Below are 12,425 nucleotides of genomic sequence, written 5' to 3' on the forward strand. Positions count from 1 at the left end.
CCATGTCTGGCAAATGAATACAAAATGAGCCAAAAGTGTCGGTCTTGTTATGCTGGTTTTTAACAGGAATGAAAGGAATGAATGCAAGAACACACATGATGCTTATGAAGCAAATACTCAGACACATTTGGCCAAGGCCGTAATAGAACATCAGGTAAAACCATCAGATGAGTAAAGATGTGATGACCCCTTACTTACAGGTAAATTCTGCAGCAGTCATCGATATCACAAGTGAGATGCTGAAAGAACCAGTGCCTAACCAACAGGTTGCTAGAAGATGTTTCGGTTCTACCATTTACCCAAGACACACCTTCCATATTCCCAGGGATTTTGCCTTTATAACTTGCATGGTGTGTTGCCCATTGTTTATATTCGTGATGAATCCTTCAGGGTCATCACCAAACCCAGCCTAAAGTCTCCTCCCATGTGACCTGGGGAGGCAGCCGTTACCTGATCCTAACCCTAGGAGCGGTATCGGGGGGGGGGGGATCACATGGGAGGAGACGGCTATCAGGGGGTAGTGGTGACTCTGCTGGAAGAGACGTAGTACTCATCTTCTGGGGACGAAAATCATATCAATCCCAGATATGCAACGGCATGTTATCAATGTACAAGTCCTCACTACAATGTGTAATCACAGACCCTTTCCACAACCTCCTCTCACTCTGAGAAGCTGGGCATCACGAATCAGGCCCTGGTTTGGCTGGCCTCCTTCCTCCTGGACAGACTCTCCCAGGTCCAACTTGGGTACTTTCTTTCCACCAACTCTCTTCTCCATGCGTGGTGTTACTCAGGGCTCTAACCGCTTACCCTGCCTTTTCAAAGTCTACTTGGCCCACCTCATTTCTACCTTCTCAAACTTTCAGTTTTATGGAGATGGCGGTCGGCTCTCCTTAAGGCTCCCCTCAGGCTCCTCTCCTCTCATTCCTGACTGTATCCGTGAATCAGGAGTGGTGCTCCTCGAACGATCTCTGCCTTAATGCCAGTAAGACCGAGATCCTTCTCACTTGGAACGCTGCTCCCGCTGTCCCGCTTTCCCTCTGGCCACTCTCCTTGGGCCCTCTCCCTGCGCCTTCCTGTGAGGAAAAAAACCTTGGTGTCCTCTTCGACTCCACTCTCCCTTCACATCACAGACCTCTCCAAGAAGGCCCATAACCAGCTGCACCTTCTTCCTTTTCTCACTTTCACCCAGAAGCTCACTGTCTCCAGATCTCCGATTCCCTCTATGCTGGAATACGGCAACAGCCTATTTCCTCAACTCTCCGCCCTTTGCAACTAATCCAGAACATGACTGCAAGACTTGTCCTTGGCCTCAAGCCCATGGATCACATCTCCCCAACCCTGAAATCTCTCCATTGGCTCCCAGTGGCTGCAAGGATCAAGTTCAAGACCCTCTGCATCGTCCACAAGGCTTTCTGGTGCTGGGCCCACACTATATCCAACTCTCTTCTTAAACACCTGCCTTCTCGAGCCCTTCGCTCAGCCACCTCCAACTCTGAGGTTTCAAACGCGATCGTGAGCTCGCCAAACTACAACGTCATGCTCCTAAAACACATTGGGCCTGTGCCATCATAGGCGCAACATGAGATATTGTAGCGCGCTAATAAGGGAAAGTTTATCCAGGCTTCAAGGCTTGCAAGAGTGCTTACTAAATCATGTTATGTCCTGTGTTCTCCTTTCTCTGGCACTGTGTGGATGCTTGCTTGATGTAATGCCTGGTAGAATGTTAGTTGGGGGAAGGGGGGTCGCGGGGTGTGTTCTAGAGGAGTCCGTTGGAGTGAGAGGCCTGTGAGAGGGGAGTGCTGGTGGATGTCTTCTGGTGTACACTTCTCATGCATCTTTCTTGAACCTTACCAAGAACCGTATCTCTTGTGTAATCCAGAACTTGGAACTCAAGTTGTTCCCTACCTGTGGCTCTGGATACTGCTTTCTGCCCAGGGACACAACTTCTACAGAGCCATGAAACCCCAGCGCTATGTAAATTGCACTGGCTGTCAATAAAAGTTCGGATTACTTTCAAAGCCAAGGCGCTTTATGGGGCAGCACAGGAAAGCACAATGGCACGGACAAAGAGGGGAGGGCGGGTGTGCTCTACCAATAATACCCAGCTTTTTCATGCCCCACTGCAAAAAAGGGCCATTTTCGGCACCTCCTTTCCAGCGCAGGATTCAAGATTATGGAGAATGATTTCTATATCCGGTAACGTTCCGTGGGTAAAAGGTCTACGCTGGTCGGTGTCCGGGCTGCGATGATGTTGGTCCGTGCTTCGATGCACAAGAGAAGTCGGAAATGGCAATAGAAATGCCGTCTACAGTACACCCAGCGGGAGGATCAAAGCGACTAAACGAATGGGCATTTGGGGACAGACTTTAAGCAAGGCTTTTACTTCCCAGTATACATCTGCTTCAATGGATCGGTGAACCACCACCTTCCGGCAGTCACGTAACTGCAAGCAGGGTAGGGTTTCAAAATCACTCTTCTCTGCTGTAAGGGGCATAGAAGGGTGAGCGTGAAAGCACACACCCCCTCTATGCAAGCAATGTAGCTTTTATTTCTAGTTTACCCCCAATGCCTCCCGGAGGCTGCAAATAGGACACTCGCCTCAAGGAAACCGGGTAAAGAGTCACGTACCCAACTAGATGAACATATTTAGCCTGGGAAAGGAAGGGATTCAGAGATAAACACCTTTTAAGGATGGTCCATGGACTATCACACTCCATGCAGACTGCCGTACTTGAAGGCCTTAGCCCAGAGGGTCCTCTCAGCCCTCCCCCCGCCCCCTCCCGGGGTCGAGGAAATAATAAGACCCATCGAGGCAGAACCCAGCTTTATTAGGGCTGTGACGTGTGCTCAATATAGATTATTATGCAAGCCTTTGCCACCCCACTCAACCGAGTATTTGCAGGTCGACATTATTAAATAAAATCTGCAAAACAAGCTTATCAACAGGCACTTGATAGTTCAGATGTTCCTTCTACATTTTAAATGAGCAGATTTCCAAATGCACACTTACCAACGAGCCTTTGAAACGTAAACCTGCCTTCTAAAGCACATTAAATGTTGGCAGCTGTGGAGAGGGGCTTCGGTTTAAAAATAGCATGGAACTAAACGGGTGTCTACATAATTCCCGAGAGGGATTTCTGAGATGCACCTGAGCAGAGAAAAAAAACATGTATGTAAATAGATCGGAGAACATGTGGCTTCAGAGCAGCCAGAGGCACGGAAACTGCTCTCTTGAACCCCCGGGAGGACTTGCTCTCAAATCTCCATTTCAACTCTCCTTCAGTTCGAGTCCTCCGATCTTTCCTATGCCTTTGATACGGTCATCATGTTGCCCGATACCTTTGGCATCACACACCTGGCACTGGATTGGTTGACCTCCTTCCTATCTAACCAACCTTCCCAGGTGTAACTGGGCCTTCTCTCCTCCACCACACTGTCCAGCTGTGGCGTCCCTCAGGTCTCGGTCCTCTCACTGTAGCTCTTCAACACCTACCTTGCCTCTCTGGCCCACTTTATCTCCACCTTCTCTTCTCACTTCCACTGTTATGCGGACGACACGCAGCTCTCCTCTAAGCTTCCCTCCACTGCCTCCTCTCGCATTCCTGACTGCTATTCATTCATGGTGCTCGGCCAACCAGCTCTGCCTTAACACCAGTAAGACAGAGATCCTGCTCATTGGGACCCCTGCTCCCTCCTTCCCTCCTATTCTATAGTCGGTCTCCTTGGGTCCCCTCCCCTCACCTGGGGCTAAACACCTTGGCATCATCTTTAATATCCTCATCGCGGACCTTGCCAAGAAAGCCCACTTTCAGCTGCACTTCCTAAGAGGCATTCTCCATATCCTTACATTCCCCCAGAAACTCAATGTCTCCAGAGGTCTGGTCCTCTCTAGGCTGGACTTCTGCAACAGCCTCTTCCTCAATCTGCCTTTACCCCCCCCCTCCCCGACCCCCTTCGACAACTTGAACTAATCCAGAATAGGACTGCAAGACGCATCCTGGGCCTCAAGCCCAGGGATGGCATTCCCCCCCAACCCCCCAATCCTAAAATCTATCCACTGGCTCCTGGTGGCTCTGTTGATCAAATTCAAGACCCTCTACATCACCCACAAGGCTTTATGGGGCCTGGAACCACGCTACATCTAACTCTCTCCCTGCTAGAGCCCTTTGGTCTTCTAGCTCCAACTCTCTGCAGATCAGACACTTTTCCAAGCAGAGAAGGGCGGGGAGAGGGGTAGATCTCCCTCTTCGGCAGAAGCCTCCCTCTGGAATGGCCTCCCTGCCCCTCTCAGGATGGAGCCAGATCTCCTCAATTTCCAGAAGCTTCTCAAGACCCTCCTTTTCTCTTCTCCCTTCCCTCTCTCCCCCTCGCACTCCCCTGCTAATTCTCCCCTTGGCCTATTGACTGGACCTTCTGAGCCCTACAGCGCACCAGGTCCTCCCCGCCCAGTCTATTGCTGATTCTAGATTCCTGATTCTTCCTCCTCCTCAGATTCCTGAATCTTCGATTCCTGATTCTTCCTCCTCCTCCCGATTCTTCCTCCTCCCGATTCTTCCTCCTCCCGCCCCCCCTTCACTTGTATACCTCCAGTCTCCCACACTTCCCTTCCGCCCCAAGCATTATTCCCCTCTCCCCTTGTGGCACTCCCCCCCCCCCCCCCCCCACACACACCCCTTCCTCGCATGCCCTGGCCCCTTCCTCCAGCACTTCTTGTTACTGCACCTGTACATTCCGAATGCAACAAGGCCTACTAGGACCGTAATTATTGTTTTTCTTCCCTGTTCTCCCCCCCCCTCCCCTTTGTCTTGTGGCGCCTTGAAAAACCAATTGCTGTATAGGTGCTTTATAAATACAAAAATAAATTAAAAAACAGCATCCAAGTTGCAGCGCCCCAGATCGACCCACAGGCTACTAGGCAACCACCCATGCAGGAGTCCAGGCCTGAGGGGATTTACCATGTACTGGGTCGGCTACTTTACAAAAAAAAAATTAAAGTGTCAAAAGAAATAAAGGTAAAATAAAAGAGAACATGTAGAAAGGTGGACCACCACTCCTACTCGGGTGGTAGAGACACCCGTTCGATTGCTTGCTGGACAGCATGGGCCAGGAGGCATAACCGACCCAGAAAACAAGCCGTACCCTCACGATTAAGAGGGTAGACACATTATGGGATAGCTCTATAACGCAAGCCTCGATTTGACCTCCCTCCATGCTTCTATGAAGCCGGTTAAATGGATTTATGCAGAGTATCGTGAATGGAAAAGTATTAGTCATAGTTTCGGCTCCATAAATACTGCTAGCCGCTGTTCAAATGTCATAATAAACTTGGTAGCTCCCTGAACCATATGGGTAGTCATTGAACACTGGAAACTCTTGCTCACTCTTGTGACATTCTGAAAGTCTGAGCACCGACTCCTGAATAATACTGGCAAGTCATCAGTATTAGAATGTAATTGCTACATTGACGCATAACAATAGTATGTACAGCAAGGGTCACCAAGCCCCCTCATGCAGGCTGCACACTTACTTCTCCTCAGGAGGCCGACCGGGTTAGGTTCAGGATAGCTTAGACTTAAGAGTCCACACTGCCCATGTGAACTCTTATATTCCATCCTGTACAAGCTCAACGCTTGGCTCCGCCGGACATCGGGCTTGGTACCACCCCGACCAAGGTTTTCATCCTGAGAGAATTCATTATCATCTGGTGTAGAAGCTTGCATATCCCTTGGGCACCCACGAGCACATCCCAAGGCCATCACACATCCCGACACGATTGTCCATTGCACCATTACAGCATTGTAATATCTGCCTCCGCACAAGATTGCCTGGCGACAATGGGGCAGACAGCCTCCTCGCCCCTTCAGCTCAAATGAATAACCTTTTAAACTTTACAGGCATCAAGGCGATCAAACATACACCCCTTTCTTGCATTTGCCAGTATACTGGAACTAAAGTCTCTCTCATCTCTAGTCCTTCCCTAGTGTCCTCTTTTCTGCTTCGATTTTGGTGCAATGCTTCTTAACTCCATTTAAGCCAGAGGAGGAGGATTGGTCTCACTCTTGCCAGGTTTTCTTGCCTTCTCTTGGATTGGGGCACGTGTGAAATGTACTCCTGTTCGATTTTGATACATTAACTTAAATTCTGTGCACCTTATATGAGCTTGCCTGGGCCCTGCAGGTTTTACCACTTCCAGGCACCCGCCCCTTAAACTGAACAGAGGCCGCCGTGGGCCAAACGGTTTCACATGCAGGCCCAATACCAAAGGACAGACTATATGCACCCATTTCCAACAGAAACAGATCAAAAAGGGTGAGCAATCTCATATCCCCCCCCCCCTCTTAGCAATTCTCCACAGCGCTCCCCCGAATCTCCCTAACAAACTTTTCTTCCCGATTAGAGAATTGTAGAAAGCTGCACACTGCTAAACAGCGCTGCCTGTGTGTAGCGGAAGCTAGAGCCCACTCACTGCACCGACACTCTGGACACAGTGTTTAATGGGCTTGCCTAGCTACACGGGGCCTCGGGACCAGTACCCACAGTGAAGGACAGCGACTGGAAGGGGATGGGTCCCTTCAGTTGGAGTCGGTGAAGAGGGTTCAGAGCAGGCGAAATGTGGTCATTTTCTTAGGCCTAGCCTTACAATTCTTAGGTAATTACAGCTGCTGACCGACCTGTGCGCGGAATCCAATGCTGGCGCTGTTACAGTAGTCAAGCCGGGACAAGAACGAGGCTTAGCAATCCTGTACTCTGACAGATAAAGACTCATGCCTCCAAGATGTGTATTCATCAGAAGATCATTTCAATATTGACATATTGAATGTCCACTTCAAACAGAAATGCCTTACAATAACCTATTGACAGATGCTGGAGGCATTTCCCACAAAGTGTTCCTGTACAATAGCACAAAGATGAGGCCAAGTGGTGAGCCAGTCTATGAGGGTGTCAAAAAGGGGGGACATATACCAGGGACAAAACAAACAGAAACAAATGCATTTATAAGAAAACAGATGACTTACAAAGGGGCAAATGCTTCAAACTAAAGAGAATATATAAAACATACAAAGTTTTACTGGAGGGAGCAGTGGGGTCAGGCAGGGTGGACGGGGACTCCCTTCAGCAAAGAAGTGAAGTTTAGGTCGAGCTTTGACGAGATAAACACTTGGGCTGGCTTTGATGGTTATGGGAAATGGCATCCAGGAGAGCAGGCCAGTAGGGAGAAAGAGCGGAACCGAGGAGGAGGAACAAGGAGGGCACGGGACAGTGAGGTTGAGTGCCAAGGAGGATTGGGAATGAGATGGTGAATAAACCGATCCAATCACAAAGATACTCAGGAGCAAGACCATTGGTAGCTTTGTAGACTAGGAGAGGGAAGTTGAAAAAGGGGGGGGGGTTGCACAAGCAAACACGCACGTTGTCAGTAAGTAGAAGTGGAAAAGGATCTGGGTAGCGTGTAAAGTGCAGGTTGCAAAATTGAGTACTTTCTCTAGAGGGAATAAGAACCAGAGAAGAAGGGCAAGTAGTAGGTTTAAGCAGTAGTAAGATCCATTAAGCACATGCATGCAGATTAGAGTTTTCAGATTAGAAATACGAGCAGCAGTGGTAGCAATGAATTGTCGCAGGTCGCTATCAAAAAGTACCACAAGATTGCAAGCTTTGGGCGAGGGAGCAAAAAGGTAGAGTCAGAAGCGAGGGGAGGTGAGGTATGGCATTGTAAGCAGGGCAAAAGATGACATATGTTATTGAAGAGTTCAGCATGAGGCAGTGGAGAGCCATCCAGTGATCAATTGCAGTGTGAGAGTTCGTAATCCATTTCGAGATGGCTGGGGTGAAGGAGGGAAAGGAAGAACAAATATAAATGGTGTGTGAACAGTAAAAAGGTGATTGTGAAAGCCAAAAAGACGAGATACATCATCCTAGGGAAGATGCATCGAGGGTGAAGAGCAGATGTCCAAAGACGGCATCCTTGGGGATGCCGACAGGGAGAGTGCTGGGGCAGAGGTTTTTCAGTTCCAGAAGATGTTAAACGATCAACCTTCAGGTAGAAGGTGATCAAGGCGAGAACAGTTTTGCAAAACCTAAGGTCCTGGAGAGTGAGGAGAGGCGTGGTCGACAGTGGTGAAAGCGGCACAGAGGTCTAAGAGTATAGAAGAGAGTTTGAGATACTGCGTATCAGAGAGAAAGTTCAAACCAGTGCAGTTGAAGAACACTCGCTAGAGGACCTTGGAGTAATGGCGAAGGAGGTAAATGGTGGCAATAGGTTGGTGGGACGTTTGGGTCAGCAGAGGGTTTGTTCAATAGGTGTAATGCAGTTTCAGATTTGAAGGAGACAGAAGGGTCCAGCAGGGAGAGAGGTTGTAGTGCTCAGAGAGATAAGGGCAAGTGATCGAGACCATGGCCATTTGGGCACCAAGTAACCACTGAAATGCAAGCCTGCAGAGTCAGCTAAACCCAGTGTAACCCATGCCATAACTCAACAAATGATCACATGTGTATTCTTCAACAAAATCATTTGTACAGTTGGCATTTGTGTCCGTAGTAAAACAGGATCTGGATTTCACGCTCACAACAGAATAAAGCTTTACCAATTAATGCAAGCCCACTAGAGCGGTGAGAATATGAAATATTCACTCCAACTGGTCCCTGTGAAAAAACTAAGGACCAGCAATTCTTAGCAAAGCAGCTTCTGCTGCAAGGATTGGGTAAATAAGCTACTAGCCAGGCATAAAAAGCTACTCACTCCCTCTATGCACTACATACACGGCACACCATTTCTTACTTGCCAAGAGTCGATTATGACTAGCCACTAGCAAGTTACCTTTGAGCTTTACTGTTCTCCAATGTAAACCCCTGCTCTAGCAATGTTTTTTTTTAAAAAAAAGCAATTGTAGGCATTTGACCATGCCTCTGCCTCTAAAAACAGCTGAGCTCTTTCAGCAATATTTTATTATAAATACAGGCAGTGTAACTTCAAAGCAATAGAGGTAGCAATTATGGGCAGGCCCTTAAAAAAATAAACACTAGACCAGACCTGCAGGACGACTTCCTTAGTTTACATACTGATGTAAGAGAAATGCACTTGCCCCATAGTGACGGAGGACAAAACATTTACCAGTCCTTTCTGTAAAATAGTGCAGGTCACCATAAGCACACTTCATATTTGGTGAAATGATGCCCCCCAAAGGCCAACCATGCACAGGGAAACCTATTTGGCATTTGCTGCAAATGTCAAATAAAAAAAAAGTTTCAAACAAAACCTACTCATGCTTGCCAGTAAGGTAGAGTACCATTCAAACAGTACTCAGCCCTCATAAAATATCTTTGCCTACACAAGTGGGCTAGTAGATTTTGCAAGTTCAGATTAAGGATAAGGTGGTGGGGGGCAAGGTGGTGGGGGGCGGCAAGTGGGTAGGTGTGATCGGGGGTGGTTACCATGCATGAAGAAGATTCTCCTTGAAGAGTAGGGTCTGAGCTCTTTACGGAAATGCATGTGGGTGGATGCAGCTAAATTCACCCTCTCTGCAAGCAGCCCTTATACCTTATCAGCTACCTTGTTTCTCATCGACTGCGGGTCTGGTTTCAGGTCAAACCATCAACAATTCGGATTTAATCCATCAATGAGACGTCAATGTGTGCCTTAAGAAGCTAAATCTTCTCACCTCTAGGGCATCATTATACCAGAGTAACGTGTAAAGGGGCCAAATCCCTCATTAGGACACCAAGTTGATGGGATATTGGACAAACATTCTTGTGAATCCACCTTAATGTGTTTGAAAAAGCTTATTTTTTTCTAGCTACCATCACCAGGCCGCAAAAAAGAATCCAACCACTAACAGTATAAATGACTGGCAACCCAACGAGTCATCGCTCCACAAAGATGACTTAATAAGGTCCTTGTATAAATCACCCACCTGGATAACCACCCACGTGGACAACTGTACCTCTCAAAGCCATTACTGCATACACAAAAGAGAGGAAACCAATGGATTCACACTTTTGCTACAAGAGGCTAAGCTACTAAAAAGGTGGCTGAAGGGTATGCAGCCTCTGGCCTATAATCTGCCATTCAAGGAAAACAGCAAGGTACACTTATCAGACAGCAGGAGAACGAGTGCTTTACCTGAACCCGCACAAAAGAACCATTCTGAATTATTTACATAGCCACAACGCACTTTGCACACAGTTTTAACAAGATCTTTGAGATTTATTAGCTTTCCAATTATAAGTAGTGAAAATCAGGACCTCATTGCTCCGGGAAGTTTAGTATCAAATGCACCGTTCGAGAAGGAAAGGTAGGACAGAGTGGGTGTGGCCTAGCTACATCAGTCCCACTCAGCATATAGTATTCTTATTTTAATGAGCATGAAGCTAGGAGGCGCTGTGCATCAGGGTTTCAGAAGGGAGCAGTCGTTGCAACACACCATTTCGTAAAGGCAGAGATTAATTCTCGATGGCGGAGAATGGTAAACTCTTACAGGTAGTAGGGACGGATGCAGGGTTTTCTTCACTATGTGCATTTTGAAGGAAAGGTGGTGCAGGGGGTCAGCTCCAGGGTGAAGCCCTTGCCAGTCCTAGTGGACTAAGCAAAACAAAGAGGGTGAAGGATGGAAGGTTTAGAACTTATCAAACTTCTGGCAATTGCTCTGGGCAACCCATCGGTATTCTGCCAAACCATTACAGAAAGGGGAAAGACCACATACAAATCAGACTTGGTCTCACCCCCAAAGGAGCAGTCCAGCCGAGCTGCTAGGTCACATCCCTTCTGCACGAGCCCCCAAGCATCCCCAGGCAAGTGTCAGCCTCATTGGGCATCATCAGTGAGGAGTAGCTTGGGTCTCTAGGCCCAGTAGGCACCGGACCCACGTATGGGCATCCCCGTCCCACTCACGGTGACAAAAGCAAAACAAAGGGGTGATGGCTGGAAGGTTTTGTAAGAGGATTCAATTCAACACTACAGCTAAGTCAATGCCTAGTCTGGAATACGGAATGGAAACCCTTATTGATATATCTTTATGTCCAGTTCATGAGTTCTGGATGACTACCCCTATGTAACACCCCTCTCTTGGAATCCCCCTGACCCCACTGAGCCAAGAAGTAGTTCTGTTTTGCAAGTTTAAACGGTTTATTTGATAATTTAAACTATATATATATCACACTTTATAATAAATTAATAATTGAATATCACACTTAATCTGAGCACTAATCAATAATGGATAGTCCAGCACTAGCACACCTTTATAATCAATGATGAGTGGTTATAGGATGGATACGATAGCAACAATACTTTTATGGTTTCAAATGGATGCAATGTGGAATGAAATGCAGTACAGAAAATAACTTGATAGGATTTCAGCAAAAGACAATGTAATCACTTTCTTGGACAATTCACCCCCCCCCCCTTAATGCAATGTAAGGCGATGAATAGAATGGGACTCAGTTCTTAGGAATGCAATCAAATAGAGTTCAGTTCAATTCCCCCCCAGCAGCTTATACAACAGATAGGAGTTTTGAAACACAGACCCAAGTGCTTTGAATATGGTGACAATGCAGTGAGAAATATGCTGAAAATGGTTTTAATTCCCTTTAGGAGATTCAGGGTGAGTGAAATATACTTGGGATGAGTTCAGGCTCACTTTAGCAAGGATCTAGGAGTAACTAGCAGGTTAAACGAATTTTTGGCAAAGGAAAGCAAGGAAGCTGCTGTTTTCACACGTGGCTGGATTTTTAACCAAATCGCGAATCGCGGCAAAATTCGCGAATGCGTGAATCACGATTACGGCGAAAGTATGAGGAGTAGCAAGTCGGTTCTAAGCTTGTAGAAAAGCTGAGATTCTAAGCTTTCAGAGGAAAGTTAAACCAAGTTCCCAAACTGTTCCAGAGATACGGACGATTAAATAAAGGTAGTTTTTCGGATTTGAAATTTTAAAAGTTCAAAGGGACAGGTTACAGCTTGCAGCTAGAAAATGACAGGTGACAGCTTTGCAAATGACAGGCGACAGTTAGGAGGCAGTTCTGGTTAGATTTAAAATAGATTGAATATTATTTTAACTAAGAGATTGGTTCTGCACAGTTCTGCTAGGTACTCACAATGTATTTTTGAATTAGGCCTCGCCACGGATCTGGTCAGGTTTTGGACTGGACTCCGGTTCTGGTCTCGGCACTTCACAGTGATCTGGGTCAGCTCTCTGGTTCTGCTAACAGTGGTCTGGGTCACTCTGGATCTCTGGCCTCTGGTTCTGGATACTGCTCTGCTTTCTCTGGGTACAGCACTGCTTCTGGATCTTTCTGCACAGCTTTCTCTGGACCCAGCGCTGATCTGCACGGCTCCTGGATGCTGCTACCGCTGTTAGGTTTGCTGGATGCTGAGGCCCACTGAGAAGAGTTCTCAGTTTGTGGGTTTAGGCCCTTGCTTTGAGTTCTGAATC

General features: G+C 47.3%; 1 protein-coding gene across 2 annotated transcripts in view; it reads right to left on the reverse strand.

Moving 5' to 3' along the window:
- LOC138492705 (septin-2A) overlaps nucleotides 1-12,425 on the reverse strand; it is a 568,103-nt gene that overhangs the window by 482,694 nt on the left and 72,984 nt on the right. The gene's annotated exons all lie outside the window — the stretch shown is intronic.

This window comes from Ambystoma mexicanum, chromosome 10 (assembly GCF_040938575.1).
Source record: "Ambystoma mexicanum isolate Mex_15411 chromosome 10, UKY_AmexF1_1, whole genome shotgun sequence".
NCBI lineage: Eukaryota > Metazoa > Chordata > Amphibia > Caudata > Ambystomatidae > Ambystoma > Ambystoma mexicanum.